This window comes from Rhododendron vialii, chromosome 3a (assembly GCF_030253575.1).
Source record: "Rhododendron vialii isolate Sample 1 chromosome 3a, ASM3025357v1".
Lineage (NCBI taxonomy): Eukaryota > Viridiplantae > Streptophyta > Magnoliopsida > Ericales > Ericaceae > Rhododendron > Rhododendron vialii.
The window spans coordinates 6,871,828-6,893,772 of record NC_080559.1 but is presented as its reverse complement, the minus strand read 5'-3'; the positions used below and the strand labels follow the sequence as shown (position 1 = coordinate 6,893,772).

The 21,945-nt window shown below is 37.9% G+C and overlaps 2 non-coding genes across 2 annotated transcripts; one reads left to right on the top strand and one right to left on the bottom strand.

Moving 5' to 3' along the window:
• Nucleotides 1–534: 534 nt before the first annotated feature.
• Nucleotides 535–738, top strand: LOC131321522 (U2 spliceosomal RNA). Its single transcript, XR_009198562.1, has one exon. It is a non-coding gene; the product is annotated as a U2 spliceosomal RNA (small nuclear RNA).
• Nucleotides 739–12,069: 11,331 nt separating this feature from the next.
• On the bottom strand, nucleotides 12,070–12,273 carry LOC131321519 (U2 spliceosomal RNA). Its single transcript, XR_009198559.1, has one exon. It is a non-coding gene; the product is annotated as a U2 spliceosomal RNA (small nuclear RNA).
• Nucleotides 12,274–21,945: the final 9,672 nt, after the last annotated feature.

The window sequence follows — 21,945 nt, the reverse complement described above, 5'->3', positions numbered from 1 at the left end:
GCTCCCTATGTATGTCCAGAGACATTCCCTAGACTGTTGCTGAAAGAAGAACTTGAGAAAGTATTTAGCCATGGTCGAACACCTAGCCAGGCTTCTCATCCGAGGAATGATATAGCGCTCATTATCGAAATATCTTGATCATCATGGTTTAAGAGAAGGAAGAAAAAAGAGAGTAGCAAGACGTTCAACCTTAACCCCTAATAAAGGATGGAAAACCTGCAACTATTTACGGGGCTAATTTACAAGAGGGGGGGGGGGGGGGGGGGGTGGGGGTTTGGTTGTTATACTAAGCAATCTGATACTCAATAAATTCACCAGTTACTACAATGATGTAATTGGGACATACGGATTCCCGAGGTGCTCAGAGGCTTCAAACAACCGAGTCGAACAGACGACACAAACCAAGCGGATTGTGAAAAAGCAGTAAAATCCAGTTTGTTACTTTGGAGATTGTTTCTCACATCGCCTAAGTAGAGAAACGAGGGGAGAAAACATAACTATAAAATAAGCAACCCAAGAGAAGAGATCGAAGACATAACTTTCTCAGCCTTCTGGCTAAGATCAAGTGTAGTATCTGTTCTTATTAGTTTAATATCCGATATGTGGGCCGTCGACTCACTCTTTATTAAATTAATAATTTTTTGAGGGTGAGGGTCTCCTTCAGTAGCTCGCTACTGGCTGGGGCCTATCACGCGTTGCCTTGGTGTTGCACTATTGCCTTGGCTTGGCGGACCTCACCCAAACTAAGTTCAAAGGTTTCTGCTACTTCATTTCTAGAACCACGTCCGTTTCAAAGGTTTTTGGTGGGTCTGTTCTAAACTTTGTAGTTTTTGTAACTTGGTTTTGGTTTTCATGAATTTTGACTTACCCAAGAAAAAAATACAAACCAACCCCAAAAATTAGAAAACTCTTAGTCAGTTCATTTTGTGAGTCGTTTTCTTGTAGTTATGATTTTCAGAACCCCAAAAATACAAAATTTTAATCACTTTTTTAGGCCCAAGAATGAGACTCACAAGCATAGTGCCCCCAGGTCCAAGAACCACATATTTTTACTTTCATTTTTCAACCATTTCTAAACTTTTGAATCATGTATGTACCTGCAAATAAAAATATATGTCAATGAAATCTTCGTGGATGGAACTCATAGAATCAATTCATACGGGCTTCTTGTGCCTCTCTTACGCTTTAACAATCCTTATAATGCCTCTCTTACGCTTTAACAATCCTTATAATGCTTAAAGGATTGCCCTTTTTAGTCCCTTGCCAATTCGGCTTAAAGGATTGCCTTTTTCAATTCCCTGCCAATTCGGACTAGAAAAACTCAGTATAATGCTTAAAGGATTGCCTTTTCAGTCCCCTGGCAATTCGGCTTAAAGGATTGCCTTTTTCAATCCCTTGCCAATTCGGACTAGAAAAACGATCAGTAGAATGCAAAATAAAAAAATTTGCTGCATCACATGCGCCTCAAGCGCAATTTGGGTGCGCCCCAAGCGCATGTAAGCTGCGCCCGGGCTCATTGACATTTTCTCTCATTTCGTGATTGCGCCTCAGGCGCATTTGAATTGCTCCTCGGGACCATTCACTTTTTTGTCTTTTGAGTAATGTACCGCAAAATTCCATGCCAGCATGCTCAAAAGTGCAAATTGTTTGTAACTGTGAACTCCATAATTCTGGATTAAAAAAAAAAACTCCAGAGGTCATTGGTTCTTGTGTTTCACTGCTAGACCTTACTTCACCTTGCATTTTGTTAAAGCAATTGTCAACTTCCACAGTCTATCTATCTATCTATCAATATACTATAGAAATGTAGCTGAAGCCAAAAGCCTCTCAATCCTAAATTCCAAGAAGTTTGAATTTTTTTTTTAACAGAGAGAGAGAGACATGGAGAGGTGGAGAGATAAAGGAACGTGGGAGGGGGGTGGGAGAGACTTAGGAAAAATTATTCTATGCCCAGCAGGAATCTCGTCACGTGGTACTCCAAATTCATCAAACATGAGACCGAAAAATTATTAAACTATACTTTTTATGACTAGCGTTGTGCCCGTTCGATACATGGGATCGAAAAAAAATCAATATTATTTTTCTATCCCATGCATTAAATGGGTACAATGTTTGATTTTTTTTGTTACAAATTAATTTAATTTAATATTTTTTGAAGTAATTTAATTTGATTTAATATTTGTTCATTGCACGGAACCAAAAAAAAAAATTCACATTGATATATTTTTCTTAAACTATCTTTTCTGGGGTGCCTGCTAAGGGGACAACATGTGTGTTGGGCCAATCTGGGCCGTCCATACTCGGCAATGGATGGCTCAGATTGCATCTCGATCGAACAGCTCTCGACCATCCATTGTTGTTAACTTAAGATGCAATATGAGCTGTCTATTGCCGAGCTTGAATAGTCCGGATTGGCCAGCTCAGCATGCATGTTGTTCTGGAGGGATAGCAAGCACCCCAGGTTCCTTTTCTATCAACTAGCATCGTTTCCGTTTGATGCAAGGGACAAAATAGTTGTGTGGTTCCGCTACAAAATATCGAGCTCACACAAAATTTGTTGTTTGTCCCGTGCATGGAACGGGAACGACGCTATTATACTGTCTTGAAATGCACGAAGAAACAACATCCCATCTATCAATTTCACTGAAAACGATTTCTACCTCATCGATACTACCCGTATTACTATACATTTTTAAATTTGAGTTTTAACATTGCATAGTTGTAAAGACTGAAAGCATGACAATAAGTTGTAACATCGCATAGTTTGTGAACGAATCATTTATCCTTCACAAAGACAACAATGTTCCACGAAACAGATTTACAGTATCACTTGCATTCAAGCAAACTTATGCGAAAAATAGAACTTATTTGAGAAAACGAAAGCCCCAACCCTTACCTATTACTTTGATACAAAAATCATTAATCTACGCTAGCTAGTCAATAAGCACCATAGAATGAACTTAATTGGTTTACAGAAAAATTTCATGAATAGAGAATGTTAGGAATCCGTTGTGGCGGCACTAAAGATTGAAGTTGTAATGTGGTGGCAGTAAACTGAAATATAGAATACACAATCAATCCTTTTCGGTGTTCTCATTGGAAATATTCCCAATTTTTGTGTTGTTGATAGTTTCAGCAAGACACCCAATTTTGAATTTGAAAAAATATTTAAGCCCACTTTGGGTGAATGTCAATGATGAAACGGTTTTTCCTACACTTTGATGAAGTGTGGATACACTATGAACATTGTGAAACACTTAAGCAAAGAAGAAATATCTTAGAATTAGGAATTTGACTACCCAATCGAACGTAGAACGTGTTTTAACCTTTGTGGCTTCGACGATTTTTGTAGTTGTCTAGTTTCTGTCCAACTTTCATGAACTAAATGCAAATATTTTTATGGTTGGATTCAGCCATCTTTTAGTACTTTAAAAACATTATTTATTGATATATAATGGGTCTTGATCCAATTTGAAATGAGAAACGTACATGCGTTTTACTGGAATGAATCATATTTTGACCCATCGAGGGTAAAATGGACACTTCATTTGATGTACAAACGATTTTTTTTCCAAACTACTTCGGTTGGAAAGTTAATTGGACAAGCTTTCTAACAATTCAAACCACGCGAAAATTGGAGTTCGGAAGTGTTCGGGGCAAGTCCGCAAAGTTTGCCATGTTATTCCGCATTAATGCGTCCCAGGCGCAAATCCTACGCGCCCAGGCGCATTTCAATGCGCCCCGGGTGCATCTTGAACATTCCACAACAAGTCCAATTTTGCGGACTTGCCCCAGGCACTCCCGAACTCCAATTTGCTCGTGATTTGAACCGTTAGAAATCTTGTCCAATCTAATTTCCTACCGAATTGGTTTTGATTAAAAAAAATTTGTACATCAAAATCCATGACCATTTTACCCTCAATTGGTAGAAAGACAAATTATTTTAATAAAACGCTCGTATAGTTTTCATTTTAAATTGGATTAAGACCAATTATATAATGATAAATAACATTTTTTACTGTATTAAAAGATGATGGAAACGTCCAATTAAAATATTGAAGTTTTGTTTTTAAAAAGTTGGTCAAAGGGAGACTAATTCAAAGATCATTGGAGCGACAAGGGCTAAAGTACGTTTTCGCGCCCATTTACACATTCTGAGGTCCATTCGATGCACACGTCCCTAGTTCTAGGGTACTCATTCATTCTGTAAGTGTGTCCACAAGGTTCATTGGGCTCTCCACATTTTATTAAATAATCAGGATTCACCCAAGGTGAGAGTACTTGTGATAAGGGTGAGAGATAGCAGAGGGAGTCAAGCTCAGAGGGGTGAGTTTTTTTTGTAATGTTACTATGTATGATCCAATGATAGTTAAGTTTCTCTTAATTCGTGTGTGAGTGTTTGGATTTGATCCTTGACGCATAACAGAAGTCCACTCAAAGAGCTATAGTACAAGTTTGTTTTTGTAAGTTGCTTTTATTAAGAAAAAAACAAACCGGAAACCTAGCTAGAACCAACTCAATCACAGTCCAGGCTATACAGAGCTGCTTCTTCTCCGAGAGAACATAGAGTGCTTGGTGTCAACAAGGATTCTGCAGGCTAGGCTCTCTATGTATGTGCATAGACTTTTCCCTAAAAAATTATTTTATTCCTCTCACACCAAATGTGGTAGACAGTTGCCCAGAGCGCATTTTATTTTCATGGATGGAACTCATGGAATCACTTCGTACCGGCTTTTTGTGCGACTCTTACGCTTTAACAATCCTTATAATGTTTAAAGGATTGCCTTTTTTTAGTCTCCTGCCAATTCAGGCTAGAAAAACTCAGTAAGAAACAAATTAAAAATATTTGTTGTATCTCATGCGCCTTCGGCGCATTTATGTTGCGCCCAGGCGCATCCACGATTTTTGTAGTTGTCTAGTTTCTATCAAGTTTTCATGAACTAAATGCAAATATTTTTATGGTTGGATTATGCCAACTTTTTGTACTTTAAAAACGCTATTTATTGATATATAATGGGTCTTGATCCAATTTAAAGTGAGAAACGTACATGCGTTTTACTGGAATGAATCATATTTTGACCCATCGAGGGTAAAATGGTCTCTTCATTTCATATACAAACAACTTTTTATTGAAACTACTTCGGTTAGAAAGTAAATTGGACAAGCTTTCTAATGGTTCAAACCACGCGAAAATTGGAGTTCAGAGGTGTTCAGGGCAAGTCCACAAATTTTGACAAGTTATTCTGCATTAATGCGCCTCAAGCGCAAATCCTTTGTGCCCGGGCGCATTTCAATGCGCCCCGGGCGCATCTTGAACATTCCACAACAAGTCCAATTTTGCGGACTTGCCCCAGGCACTCCCGAACTCCAATTTCCTTGTGGTTTGAACCATTAGAAAGCTTGTCCAATCTACTTTCCTACTGATTTTTTTTTTGATTAAAAAAAATTTGAACATCAAAATTCATGACCATTTTACCCTCAATTGGTTGAAAAACAAATTATTTTATTAAAATGCTTGTATCGTTTTCATTTTAAATCGGATTAAGACCAATTATATAATGATAAATAAGGTTTTTTCACTGTATTAAAAGATCATGGAAATGACCAATTAAAATATTGAAGTTTTGTTTTTGAAAAGTTGGTCGAAGGGAGTCTGATTCAAAGATCATCGGAGCGACAAAGGCTAAAGTACGTTTTCACGCCCATTTACACATTCTAAGGTCCATTAGATGCACACATCCCTAGTTCTAGGGTACTCATTCATTTTGTAAGAGTGTCTACAAGGTTCATTGTGCTCTCCACACTTTATTAAATAATCACGATTCACCCTAAGGCAGGAGTACTTGGGATGAGGGTGAGAGATAGCAGAGGGAGTCGAGCTCAGAGGGCTGAGTTTTTTTGTAATGTTATTGCATATGATCCAATAATAGTTAAGTTTCTCTTAATTCGTGTGTGAGTATTTGGTTTTGATCTTTGACGTACAACACGAGTCCACTCAAAGAGCTAATTTAGTACAAGTTTGTTTTGGTAAGTTGCTTTCATTAAGAAAAAAACAAACCGGAAAGCTAGAACCAACTCAATCACATTCCAAGCTATACAGAGCTGCTGCTTCTCCAAGAGAACATAGAGGGTTTGATGTCAACAAGGATTCTGCAGGCTAGGCTCTCTATGTATGTGTAGAGACTTTCCCTAGAAAATTATTTTGTTACTCTCACACCATATGTGGTAGACGGTTGCCCTGGAAACATTTTATTTTCTCTCATTATGTAGGGCATTTGAATTGCGCATTGGGAGCATTCAGTTTTTTTTGTGGATGTAATTTCATTCCTACATATAACATCCAGTGGCTCATAGATTTCAAGAATTTGAAGGTGCGATTGATTTCCTGAAACAAACCCATGGATCGATCGATCATTCGGCATCAACGCAACTCCACCTCGGTGTCTTCATCAAATTGTTGTCGTTCATACTCTCCTTACTTCTTCAACTCCATCCCACCGTTCAACAACAGCTTTGAAGTTCACTAAGTATTGTGTCCAGCATTTTAGGTTCCAAATCTAAGAGCCATTTTGCTACATATTCGATCCCCTCATTTTTATTCCCATGAACTCTACACGCTGCCAATAACGCTATCAAAATCCTACCACATGGATCAGTCGCAAGTTTCAGAATCATACGGAATTCCCAATCCCGGATCGGCCCAACAAATCCTTGTTGAGCTTCCCATTCCGAATCTACATTTCATGGCACAAAAGACTCTACAGCCTTCACTTAAGAAGGCAAGAGTGGCTACAGCAGATAATAAGCTCAAGAAGGTCATACTATTTGGCTCCTTACCTTCTTCCACCATTTGACGAAAAAAATTCAGGGCTTCAAAACCTAGCCCATGGGCTCCGCAGCCCTCAATCATCGATTTCCATGTCACGAGTTCTCTATTTATCACGCTATCACAACATAGTCTAACATAAGAAATGCTTCCGCTTCATGCGTAAATGTTTAAGCATGGATAAACTGGGATGATTTGGCATTTATTTGTAAAACTAAAACTGATTTTTGAGTTGAGCACAAATCCAAGGTTCAGAAACTATGGGGTCCACGATCTACTACTCAACTTGTAGAGCATTGAAGAACAAATTATGAAGCATGTAGCCCGGGAATCAAAACATATATATGTCAATGAAATCTTCATGGATGGAACTCATGGAATCACTTCGTACGGGCTTTTTGTGCAACTCTTACGCTTTAACAATCCTTATAATGTTTAAAGGATTGGCTTTTTTTAGTCTCCTGCCACTTTGGACTAGAAAAACTCTGTAAGAAACAAATTAAAAATATTTGCTGTATCTCATGCGCCTTAGGCGCATTGCAAACCACGAGTAAATTGGACAAGCTTTCTAATGGTTCAAACCACGAGTAAATTGGAGTTCGGGAGTGCCTGGGGCAAGTCCGCAAAATTGGACTTGTTGTGGAATGTTCAAGATGCGCCCGAGGCGCATTGAAATGCGCCCAGGCACAAAGGATTTGCGCCTGAGGCGCATTGATGCAGAATAACTAGTCAAACTTTTTGGACTTACACCTCCGAACTCCAATTTTCGCGTGGTTTGAACCGTTAGAAAGCTTGTCCAATTTACTTTCTAACCGAAGTAGTTTCAATAAAAAGTTGTTTGTATATGAAATGAAGAGACCATTTTACCCTCGATGGGTCAAAATATGATTCATTCCAGTAAAACGCATGTACGTTTCTCATTTTAAATGGGATCATGACCCATTATATATCAATAAATAGCATTTTTAAAGTACAAAAAGATGGCATAATCCAACCATAAAAATATTTGCGTGTAGTTCATGAAAACTGGATAGAAACTAGACAACTACAAAAATTGTGGATGCGCCTGGGCGCAACTTAAATGCATACAACAAATATTTTTAATTTGTTTCTTACTGAGTTTTTCGAGCCTAAATTGGCAGGAGACTAAAAAAAGGCAATCCTTTAGACATTATAAGGATTGTTAAAGCGTAAGAGTCGCACAAAAAGCCGGTACGAAGTGATTCCATGAGTTCCATCCATGAAGATTTCATTGACATATATATGTTTTGATTCTCAAGTTACAAAATGAGAGAAAATAAAATGCGCTCTGGGCAACTGTCTACCACATTTGGTGTGAGAGGAATAAAATAATTTTTTAGGGAAAAGTCTATGCACATACATAGAGAGCCTAGCCTGCAGAATCCTTGTTGACACCAAGCACTCTATGTTCTCTCGGAGAAGAAGCAGCTCTGTATAGCCTGGAATGTGATTGAAGTTCTAGCTTTCCGGTTTGTTTTTTTCTTAATGAAAGCAACTTACAAAAACAAACTTGTACTATAGCTCTTTGAGTGGACTCCTGTTATGCGTCAAGGATCAAGTCCAAACACTCACACACGAATTAAGAGAAACTTAACTATTATTGGATCATACGTAGTAACATTACAAAAAAAACTCACTCCTCTGAGCTTGACTCCCTCTGCTATCTCTCACCCTTATCACAAGTACTCTCACCTTGGCTGAATCCTGATTATTTAATAAAATGTGGAGAGCCCAATGAACCTTGTGGACACACTTACAGAATGAATGAGTACCCTAGAACTAGGGACGTGTGCATCGAATGGACCTTAGAATGTCTAAATGGGCGCGAAAACGTGCTTTAGCCCCTGTCGCTCCAATGATCTTTGAATTAGTCTCCCTTTGACCAACTTTTTAAAAACAAAACTTCAATATTTTAATTGGACGTTTCCGTCATCTTTTAATACAGTAAAAAAACGTTATTTATCATTATATAATTGGTCTTAATCCAATTTAAAATGAAAATGATACGAGCGTTTTATTAAAATAATTTGTCTTTCAACCAATTGAGGGTAAAATGGTCATGGATTTTGATGTACAAATTTTTTTTAATCAAAACCAATTCGGTAGGAAATTAGATTGGACAAGATTTCTAACGGTTCAAATCATGAGCAAATTGGAGTTCAGGAGTGCCTGGGGCAAGTCCGCAAAATTGGACTTGTTGTGGAATATTCAAGATGCACCGGGGGCGCATTGAAATGCGCCTGGGCGCGTAGGATTTGCGCCTGGGACGCATTAATGCGGAATAACATGGCAAACTTTGCAGACTTGCCCCGAACACTCCCGAACTCCAATTTTCACGTGGTTTGAATTGTTAGAAAGCTTGTCCAATTTAATTTCTAACCGAAGTAGTTTGGATAAATAATCGTTTGTACATCAAATGAAGTGTCCATTTTACCCTCGATGGGTCAAAATATGATTCATTCCAGTAAAACGCATGTACGTTTCTCATTTTAAATTGGATCAAGACCCATTATATATCAATAAATAGCGTTTTTAAAGTACAAAAAGATGGCATAATCCAACCATAAAAATATTTGCATTTAGTTCATGAAAGTTGGACAGAAACTAGACAACTACAAAAATCGTCGAAGCCACTAAGGTTACAACACGTTCTACGTTCGATTGGGTAGTCAAATTTCTAATTCTAAGTTATTTCTTCTTTGCTTAAGTGTTTCACAATGTTCATAGTGTATCCACACTTCATCAAAGTGTAGGAAAAACCGTTTCATCATTGACATTCACCCAAAGTGGGCTTAAATATTTTTTCAAATTCAAAATTGGGTGTCTTGCTGAAACTATCAACACAACAAAAATTGAGAATATTTCCAATGAGAACACCGAAAAGGATTGATTGTGTATTCTATATTTCAGTTTACTGCCACCACATTACAACTTCAATCTTTAGTGCCGCCACAACGGATTCCTAACATTCTCTATTCATGAAATTTTTCTGTAAACCAATTAAGTTCATTCTATGGTGCTTATTGACTAGCTAGCGTAGATTAATGATTTTTGTATCAAAGTAATAGGTAAGGGTTGGGCTTTCGTTTTCTCAAATAAGTTCTATTTTTCGCATAAGTTTGCTTGAATGCAAGTGATACTGTAAATCTGTTTCGTGGAACATTGTTGTCTTTGTGAAGGATAAATGATTCGTTCACAAACTATGCGATGTTACAACTTATTGTCATGCTTTCAGTCTTTACAACTATGCAATGTTAAAACTCAAATTTAAAAATGTATTGTAATACGGGTAGTATCAATGAGGTAGAAATCGTTTTCAGTGAAATTGATAGATGGGATGTTGTTTCTTCGTGCATTTCAAGACAGTATAATAGCGTCGTTCCCGTTCCATGCACGGGACAAACAACAAATTTTGTGTGAGCTCGATATTTTGTAGCGGAACCACACAACTATTTTGTTCCTTGCATCAAACGAAAACGACGCTAGTTGATAGAAAAAGAACCTGGGGTGCATGCTATCCCTCTAGAACAACATGCATGCTGGGCTGGCCAATTCGGGCTATTCAAGCTCGGCAATAGACAGCTCATATTGCATCTCAGGTTAACAACAATGGATGGTCGAGAGCTGTTCAATCGAGATGCAATCTGAGCCATCCATTGCCGAGTATGGATGGCCCAGATTGGCCCAACACACATGTTGTCCCCTTAGCAGGCACCCCAGAAAAGATAGTTTAAGAAAAATATATCAATGTGAATTTTTTTTTGGTTCCGTGCAATGAACAAATATTAAATCAAATTAAATTACTTCAAAAAATATTAAATTAAATTAATTTGTAACAAAAAAAATCAAACATTGTACCCATTTAATGCATGGGATAAAAAAATAATATTGATTTTTTTTCGATCCCATGTATCGAATGGGCACAACGCTAGTCATAAAAAGTATAGTTTAATATTTTTTCGGTCTCATGTTTGATGAATTTGGAGTACCACGTGACGAGATTCCTGCTGGGCATTGAATAAGTTTTCCTAAGTCTATCCCACCCCCCTCCCACGTTCCTTTATCTCTCCACCTCCCCATGTCTCTCTCTCTCTGTTAAAAAAAAAATTTCAAACTTCTTGGAATTTAGGATTGAGAGGCTTTTGGCTTCAGCTACATTTCTTTAGTATATTGATAGATAGATAGATAGATTGTGGAAGTTGACAATTGCTTTAGCAAAATGCAAGGTGAAGTAAGGTCTAGCAGTGAAACACAAGAACCAATGACCTCTGGAGTTTTTTTTTTAATCCAGAATTATGGAGTTCACAGTTACAAACATTTTGCACTTTTGAGCATGCTGGCATGGAATTTTGTGGTACATTACTCAAAAGACAAAAAAGTGAATGGTCCTGAGGAGCAATTCAAATGCGCCTGAGGCGCAATCACGAAATGAGAGAAAATGTCAATGAGCCCGGGCGCAGCTTACATGCGCTTGGGGCACTCCCAAATTGCGCCTGAGGCGCATGTGATGCAGCAAATTTCTTTATTTTGCGTTCTACTGAGTTTTTCTAGTCCGAATCGGCAAGGGATTGAAAAGGCAATCCTTTAAGCCGAATTGGCAGGGGACTGAAAAAGGGCAATCCTTTAAGCATTATACTGAGTTTTTCTAGTCCGAATTGGCAGGGGATTGAAAAAGGCAATCCTTTAAGCCGAATTGGCAAGGGACTAAAAAGGGCAATCCTTTAAGCATTATAAGGATTGTTAAAGCGTAAGAGAGGTATTATAAGGATTGTTAAAGCATAAGAGAGGCACAAGAAGCCCGTATGAATTGATTCTATGAGTTCCATCCACGAAGATTTCATTGACATATATTTTTATTTGCAGGTACATACATGATTCAAAAGTTTAGAAATGGTTGAAATATGCAAGTAAAAATATGTGGTTCTTGGACCTGGGGGCACTATGCTTGTGAGTCTTATTCTTGGGCCTAAAAAAGTGATTAAAATTTGTATTTTTGGGGTTCTGAAAATCATAACTACAAGAAAACGACTCACAAAATGAACTGACTAAGAGTTTTCCGTATTTTTGGGGTCGGTTTGTTTTTTTTTCTTGGGTAAGTCAAAATTCATGAAAACCAAAACCAAGTTACAAAAACTACAGAGTTTAGAACAGACCCACCAAAAACCTTTGAAACGGACTTGGTTCTAGAAATGAAGTAGCAAAAACCTTTGAACTTAGTTTGGGTGAGGTCCGCCAAGCCAAGGCAATAGTGCGATACCAAGGCAACGCATGATAGGCCCCAGCCAGTAGCGAGCTACTGTAAAAGACCCTCACCCTCAAAAAATTATTAATTAAATAAAGAGTGAGCCGGCGGCCCACATATCGGATATTAAACTAATAAGAACAGATACTACACTTGATCTTAGCCAGAAGGCCGAGAAAGTTATGTCTTCTCTTCTCTTGGGTTGCTTATTTTATAGTTATGTTTTCTCCCCTCGTTTCTCTGCTTAGGCGATGTGAGAAACAATCTCCAAAGTAACAAACTGGATTTTACTGCTTTTTCACAATCTGCTTGGTTTGTGTCGTCTGTTCGACTCGGTTGTTTGAAGCCTCTGAGCACCTCGTGAATCCGTATGTCCCAATTACATCATTGTAGTAACTGGTGAATTTATTGAGTTTCAGATTGCTTAGGATAACAACCAACCCCCCCGTCCTCTTGTAAATTAGCCCCGTAAATAGTTGCAGGATTCCCATCCTTTATTAGGGGTTAAGGTCTAACGTCTTGCTACTCTCTTTTTTCTTCCTTCTCTTAAACCATGATGATCAAGATATTTCGATAATGAGCGCTATATCATTCCTCGGATGAGAAGCCTGGCTAGGTGTTCGACCATGGCTAAATACTTTCTCAAGTTCTTCTTTCAGCAACAGTCTAGGGAATGTCTCTGGACATACACAGGGAGCCTAACCGGCAGAAAACTTGTTGACATCAAGTCATCTATGTCTCATGGTCATCTAATGCGTCGATGATCAAAACCAAACACTCTCACTCGAATGTAGAGAAACTTATTATAGAATCATCGCAATAACATTACAAAATACTCACTTGAGGATCACCTCTCTGAGCTCGACTCCCTCAGTTTATCTCTAACCCTCAGCACAAGTCCTGCCTTGGGTGAATCCCGATGATGAAACAGTTTCTGATTATTTAATGAAATGTAGAGAGGTCAAAATGAATCTTGTAGGCACGCTAACAAATTTAATGAACGAGTACCCTAGAACTGGGGATGTGTGCCTCAAATGGAACTTAGAATGTACGAAAATGTACTTTAGCCATTGTCTTGCTGATGATCTTTGAATCACTCTCCCTTCGACCAACTTTCATAACTAAAACTTTATTATTTTAATTGTTCATTTCCATCATCTTTTAATATAGTGAATTATTGTTATATAATTGGTCTTAATCCGATTTAAAATGAAAGCAATACGAGCGTTTTATTGAAATTATTTTTTTCACGACCAATTGAGGGTAAAATGGTCATGTATTTTGATGTAAAATTTATTTTCATCGAAATCAATTCGGTAGGAAAGTAGATTGGACAAGCTTTCTAACGGTTCAAACCACGAGCGAATTGGAGTTCGGGAGTGTCTGGGGCAAGTCTGCAAAGTTGGGACATGTTATGCACTGTTAAAGATGCGCCCGGGGCGCATTGCAATGCGCCTGGGCACGAAGGGTTGCACCAGGGACACGTTAATGTTGCTCAAACTTTGCGGACTTGCTCCGGACACCGCCGAACTTCAATTTGCACGTGGTTTGAACCGTTAGAAAGCTTGTCCAATTTACTTTTTATCCCAAGCAGTTTGGAAAAAAAATCATTTGTACATCAAAGGAAGTGACAATTTTACCCTCAATGGGTCTAAATATGATTCATTCCGGTAAAACGGGTGTTTGTTTCTCATTTTAAATCTGATCAAGACCCATTGTATATCAATAAATAGTGTTTTTAAGTACTAAAAGTTGGTGGAATCTAACCATAAAAATATTTGCGTTTAGTGCATGAAGACTGGGTTGAAATAGGACAACTACAAAATTCGTTGAAGCCACTAAGGCTAAAACAAGTTCTACGTTTGATTTGGCAATCAAATTACTAATTCTAAGGTATTTCTTCTTTGGTCAAGTGTTCATAGAGTATCTATACTTCATCAAAGCGTAGGAAAAACCGTTTCATCATTGTCATTCGCCCAAAGCGGGGCTTCAATATTTTCAATTTTAAATTGGGTGTCTTGCTAAAACTATCCACACAACAAAAATGAGAATATTTCCAGATGAGCACCGAAAAGGATTGACAGTATTTTCTATATTTCAGTCTACTGCCACCACATTACAACTATGATCTTTAGTGCCGCCACAACGGATTCCTAACCTTCTCTATTCAGGAAAATTTTCTGTAAACCAAGTTAATTCTAAGGTACTTGTTGACTGGCTAGCAGATTAATGACTGTTGTATCAAAGTACGTAATAGGTAGGGGTAGGGGCTTTCGTTTCATCAAATAAGTTCTATTTTTCGCATAAGTTTGCTTGAATGCAAGTGATACTGTAATTCTGTTTCGTGGAACGTTGTTGCGTATGTGACGGATTCGTTCACGAACTCTGCAATGTTACGATTTATTGTCATGCTTTCAGATGTCTTCCCTTCAATAATGGAGTTGAATCCTCACAAGATCAGCTGAGTTATGATCAACATACTACCTTCCCAGGTGAAAGGAAGTTAACATACATACATCTAAACTTCCTCTGCTAACTCTGTATTTTCTTATAAACGAGGAAGTGAATATTTGTCTCAATAATCAAGGGCCATGTGGATTCAGGTTTGAGCAATTTGGCCTTTTTTGCAATACGGGCAAACGCGACAAATGGGAGTTGAACATATAGTTTGATCTCTTTCCCCACATTGAATCAAGCGATATTCTTGCTTCCAATTGGTATTTTGTTTGGAAGAAGGAATCTGAATGATACATTGTTTGGCAACAACTATAATGTGTTTTGAATCAGAATGATGGATGTCTGTGTGAAATGTTTGGTGCATTTGTTATGCCCTCTTGGCTGTTTGATGAAAAATTGAATGTCTATTTCAGTAGTTCATTACCTCATAAAGGAAAAACTGAATGCTCCTGAGGAGCAATTCAAATGCACCTGAGGCGCATTAAAAAATGAGAGAAATTTAGTGGTTCATTGCATCAAAAGAGAAAAAAGTGAATGCTCCCATGGAGCAATTCAAATGCGCCCTAAGTGAGAGAAAAAAGGATGCGCCCGGAGCGCATTCAAAGAAATCAGTAGCGAAATTTCAGAGAAAACCACCCCTAAGCCAAGTCGCTATGGTATCTACTACCCTGGCTATAGGCTTATTCTGTGTATCATTACGAGTTTTTTGAAAACAGAAATTGCGGAAATGGGATGAAGTGCAAGGAAAGATAGCCCGACGAAATGGCTTATTATAGTAGATCACCCACATATGGGGTAATTCACAGAGCAATTTCGCCAGACGCACTGCAGAAATAAATCGAGTGAAATGAGAATACGTCGGATTGACAAGAAGTGGAAGGAGCTCGACACCCATGTTCAGTGGATCCCCGCTCAAAGAGACAGAGAAGAAATCCAATTTTTGGACCAAGTCGGTCAGGATCTCAGAAAAAAAGGGCCCCAGCTCGATCTATTAAATGCGCCTGGGGCGCACTCGAATTGCGCCTGAGGTGCATGAGATACAGCAAATATTTTTAATTTGTTTCTTACAGAGTTTTTCTAGTCCAAAGTGGCAGGAGACTAAAAAAAGGCAATCCTTTAAACATTATAAGGATTGTTAAAGCGTAAGAGTCGCACAAAAAGCCCGTACGAAGTGATTCCATGAGTTCCATCCATGAAGATTTCATTGACATATATATGTTTTGATTCCCAGGTTACATGCTTCATAATTTGTTCTTCAATGCTCTACAAGTTGAGTAGGAGATCGTGGACCCCATAGTTTTTGAACTTTGGATTTGTGCTCACCTCAAAAATCAGTTTTAGTTTAACAAATAAATGCCAAATCATCCCAGTTTATCCATGCTTAAATATTTACGCATGAAGCGGAAGCATTTCTTATGTTAGACTATGTTGTGATAGCGTGATAAATAGAGAACTCGTGACATGGAAATCTATGATTGAGGGCTGCGGAGCCCATAGGCTAGGTTTTGAAGCCCTGAATTTTTTTCGTCGAATGGTGGAAGAAGGTATGGAGCCAAATAGTATGACCTTCTTGAGCTTATTATCTGCTGTAGCCACTCTTGCCTTCTTAAGTGAAGGCTGTAGAGTCTTTTGTGCCATGAAATGTAGATTCGGAATGGGAAGCTCAACAAGGATTTGTTGGGCCAATCCGGGAATGGGAATTCCGTATGATTCTGAAACTTGCGACTTATCCATGTGGTAGGATTTTGGGAGCGTTATTGGCAGCGTGTAGAGTTCATGGGAACAAAAATTAGGGGATCGAATATGTAGCAAAATGGCTCTTAGATTTGGAACCTAAAATGCTGGCCACAATACTTAGTGAACTTCAAAGCTGTTGTTGAACGGTGGAATGGAGTTGAAGAAGTACGGAGAGTATGAACGACAACAATTTGATGAAGACACCGAGGTGGAGCTGCGTTGATGCTGAATGATCGATCGATCCATGGGTTTGTTTCAGGAAATCAATCGCACATTCAAATTCTTGAAATCTATGAGCCACTGGATGTTATATGTAGGAATGAAATTACATCCACAGAGAAAACTGAATGCTCCCAACGCGCGCAATTCAAACGCCCTACATAATGAGAGCAAATAAAATGTGTCCAGGGCAACCGTCTACCACATATGGTGTGAGAGTAACAAAATAATTTTCTAAGGAAAGTCTCTACACATACATAGAGAGCCTAGCCTGCAGAATCCTTATTGACATCAAACCCTCTATGTTCTCTTGGAGTAGCAGCAGCTCTGTATAGCTTGGAATGTGATTGAGTTGGTTCTAGCTTTCCGGTTTGTTTTTTTCTTAATGAAAGCAACTTACCAAAACAAACTTGTACTAAAGCTCTTTGAGTGGACTCGTGTTGTACGTCAAGGATCAAAACCAAATACTCACACACGAATTAAGAGAAACTTAACTGTTATTGGATCATATGCAATAACATTACAAAAAAACTCAGCCCTCTGAGCTCGACTCCCTCTGCTATCTCTCACCCTCATCCCAAGTACTCCTGCCTTAAGGGTGAATTGTGATTATTTAATAAAGTGTGGAGAGCGCAATGAACCTTGTAGACACTCTTACAAAATGAATGAGTACCCTAGAACTAGGGATGTGTGCATCTAATGGACCTTAGAATGTGTAAATGGGCGTGAAAACGTACTTTAGCCTTTGTCGCTACGATGATCTTTGAATCAGACTCCCTTCAACCAACTTTTCAAAAACAAAACTTCAATATTTTAATTGGTCATTTCCATGATCTTTTAATACAGTGAAAAAACCTTATTTATCATTATATAATTGGTCCTAGTCCGATTTAAAATGAAAACGATACAAGCATTTTAATAAAATAATTTGTTTTTCAACCAATTGAGGGTAAAATGGTCATGAATTTTGATGTACAATTTTTTTTTAATCAAAAAAAAATCAGTAGGAAAGTAGATTGGACAAGTTTTCTAATGGTTCAGACCACGAGGAAATTGGAGTTCGGGAGTGCCTGGGGCAAGTCCGCAAAATTGGACTTGTTGTGGAATGTTCAAGATGCACCCGGGGCGCATTGAAATGCGCCCGGGCACAAAGGATTTGCGCCTGAGGCGCATTAATGCAGAATAACTAGTCAAACTTTTTGGACTTACACCTCCGAACTCCAATTTTCGCGTGGTTTGAACCGTTAGAAAGCTTGTCCAATTTACTTTCTAACCGACGTAGTTTCAATAAAAAGTTGTTTGTATATGAAATGAAGAGACCATTTTACCCTCGATGGGTCAAAATATGATTCATTCCAGTAAAACGCATGTACGTTTCTCATTTTAAATTGGATCAAGACCCATTATATATCAATAAATAGCGTTTTTAAAGTACAAAAAGATGGCATAATCCAACCATAAAAATATTTGCGTTTAGTTCATGAAAACTTGATAGAAACTAGACAACTACAAAAATCGTGGATGCGCCTGGGCGCAACTTAAATGCGCCGAAGGCGCATGAGATACAACAAATATTTTTAATTTGTTTCTTACTGAGTTTTTCTAGCCTGAATTGGCAGGAGACTAAAAAAAGGCAATCCTTTAAACATTATAAGGGTTGTTAAAGCGTAAGAGTCGCACAAAAAGTCGGTACGAAGTGATTCCATGAGTTCCATGAGTTCCATCCATGAAGATTTCATTGACATATATATGTTTTGATTCTCAAGTTACAAAATGAGAGAAAATAAAATGCGCCCTGGGCAACTGTCTACCACATTTGGTGTGAGAGGAATAAAATAATTTTTTAGGGAAAAGTCTATGCACATACATAGAGAGCCTAGCCTGCAGAATCCTTGTTGACACCAAGCACTCTATGTTCTCTTGGAGAAGAAGCAGCTCTGTATAGCCTGGAATGTGATTGAGTTGGTTCTAGCTTTCCGGTTTGTTTTTTTCTTAATGAAAGCAACTTACAAAAACAAACTTGTACTATAGCTCTTTGAGTGGACTCCTGTTATGCGTCAAGGATCAAATCCAAACACTCACACACGAATTAAGAGAAACTTAACTATTATTGGATCATACGTAGTAACATTACAAAAAAAACTCACCCCTCTGAGCGTGACTCCCTCTGCTATCTGTCACCCTTATCACAAGTACTCTCACCTTGGGTGAATCCCGATTATTTAATAAAATGTGGAGAGCCCAATGAACCTTGTGGACACACTTACAGAATGAATGAGTACCCTAGAACTAGGGACGTGTGCATCGAATGGACCTTAGAATGTGTAAATGGGCGCGATCGAAAATGTACTTTAGCCCATGTCTCTCCAATGATCTTTGAATTAGTCTCCCTTTGACCAACTTTTTAAAAACAAAACTTCAATATTTTAATTGGACGTTTCCATCATCTTTTAATACAGTAAAACAATGTTATTTATAATTATATAATTGGTCTTAATCCAATTTAAAATGAAAACGATACGAGCATTTTATTAAAATAATTTGTCTTTCAACCAATTGAGGGTAAAATGGTCATGGATTTTGATGTACAAATTTTTTTTAATCAAAACCAATTTGGTAGGAAATTAGATTGGACAAGATTTCTAACGGTTCAAATCACGAGCAAATTGGAGTTCGGGAGTGCCTGGGGCAAGTCTGCAAAATTGGACTTGTTGTGGAATGTTCAAGATGCACCCGGGGCGCATTGAAATGCGCCTGGGCGCGAAGGATTTGCGCCTGGGACGCATTAATGCGGAATAACATGGCAAATTTTGCAGACTTGTCCCGAACACTCCCGAACTCCAATTTTCGCGAGGTTTGAATTGTTAGAAAGCTTGTCCAATTTACTTTCTAACCGAAGTAGTTTGGATAAAAAATCGTTTGTACATCAAATGAAGTGACCATTTTACCCTCGATGGGTCAAAATATGATTCATTCCAGTAAAACGCAAGTACGTTTCTCATTTCAAATTGGATCAAGACCCATTATATATCAATAAATAATGTTTTTAAAGTACTAAAAGATGGCTGAATCCAACCATAAAAATATTTGCATTTAGTTCATGAAAGCTGGATAGAAACTAGACAACTACAAAAATCGTCGAAGCCATTAAGGTTAAAACACGTTCTATGTTCGATTGGGTAGTCAAATTACTAATTCTAAGGTATTTCTTCTTTGCTTAAGTGTTTCACAATGTTCATAGTGTATACACACTTCATCAAAGTGTAGGAAAAACCGTTTCATCATTGACATTCACCCAAAGTGGGCTTAAATATTTTTTCAAATTCAAAATTGGGTGTCTTGCTGAAACTATCAACACAACAAAAATTGGGAATATTTCCAATGAGAACACCGAAAAGGATTGATTGTGTATTCTATATTTCAGTTTACTGCCACCACATTACAACTTCAATCTTTAGTGCCGCCACAACGGATTCCTAACATTCTCTATTCATGAAATTTTTCTGTAAACCAATTAAGTTCATTCTATGGTGCTTATTGACTAGCTAGCGTAGATTAATGATTTTTGTATCAAAGTAATAGGTAAGGGTTTAAACCAATTAAGTTCATTCTATGGTGCTTATTGACTAGCTAGCGTAGATTAATGATTTTTGTATCAAAGTAATAGGTAAGGGTTGGGGCTTTCGTTTTCTCAAATAAGTTCTATTTTTCGCATAAGTTTGCTTGAAAACAATACGAGCGTTTTATTGAAATTATTTTTTTCACGACCAATTGAGGGTAAAATGGTCATGTATTTTGATGTAAAATTTATTTTCATCGAAATCAATTCGGTAGGAAAGTAGATTGGACAAGTTTTCTAACGGTTCAAACCACGAGCGAATTGGAGTTCGGGAGTGTCTGGGGCAAGTCCGCAAAGTTGGGACATGTTATGCACTGTTCAAGATGCGCCCGGGGCGCATTGCAATGCGCCTGGGCACGAAGGGTTGCACCAGGGACACGTTAATGTTGCTCAAACTTTGCGGACTTGCTCCGGACACCGCCGAACTTCAATTTGCGCGTGATTTGAACCGTTAGAAAGCTTGTCCAATTTACTTTTTACCCCAAGCAGTTTGGAAAAAAAATCATTTGTACATCAAAGGAAGTGACAATTTTAGCCTCAATGGGTCCAAATATGATTCATTCCGGTAAAACGCGTGTTTATTTCTCATTTTAAATCTGATCAAGACCCATTGTATATCAATAAATAGTGTTTTTTAAGTACTAAAAGTTGGTGGAACCTAACCATAAAAATATTTGCGTTTAGTGCATGAAGACTGGGTTGAAATAGGACAACTACAAAATTCGTTGAAGCCACTAAGGCTAAAACAAGTTCTACGTTTGATTTGGCAATCAAATTACTAATTCTAAGGTATTTCTTCTTTGGTCAAGTGTTCATAGAGTATCTATACTTCATCAAAGCGTAGGAAAAACAGTTTCATCATTGTCATTCGCCCAAAGCGGGGCTTCAATATTTTCAATTTTAAATTGGGTGTCTTGATAAAACTATCCACACAACAAAAATGAGAATATTTCCAGATGAGCACCGAAAAGGATTGACAGTATTTTCTATATTTCAGTCTACTGCCACCACATTACAACTATGATCTTTAGTGCCGCCACAACGGATTCCTAACATTCTCTATTCAGGAAAATTTTCTGTAAACCAAGTTAATTCTATGGTACTTGTTGACTGGCTAGCAGATTAATGACTGTTGTATCAAAGTACGTAAAAGGTAGGGGTTGGGGCTTTCGTTTCATCAAATAAGTTCTATTTTTCGCATAATTAAGTTTGCTTCAATGCAAGTGATACTGTAATTCTGTTTCGTGGAACGTTGTTGCCTATGTGACGGATTCGTTCACGAACTCTGCAATGTTACGATTTATTGTCATGCTTTCAGATGTCTTTCCCTTCAATAATGGAGTTGAATCCTCACAAGATCAGCTGAGTTATGATCAACTTACTACCTTCCCAGGTGAAAGGAAGTTAACATACATACATCTAAACTTCCTCTGCTAACTCTGTATTTTCTTATAAACGAGGAAGTGAATATTTGTCTCAATAATCAAGGGCCATGTGGATTCAAGTTTGAGCAATTTGGCCTTTTTTGCAATACGGGCAAACGCGAAGAATGGGAGTTGAACATATAGTTTGATCTCTTTCCCCACATTGAACCAAGCGATATTCTTGCTTCCAATTGGTATTTTGTTTGGAAGAAGGAATCTGAATGATACATTGTTTGGCAACAACTATAATGTGTTTTGAATCAGAATGATGGATGTCTATGTGAAATGTTTGGTGCATTTGTTATGCCCTCTTGACTGTTTGATGAAAAATTGAATGTCTATTTCAGTAGTTCATTACATCATAAAGGAAAAACTTAATGCTCCTGAGGAGCAATTCAAA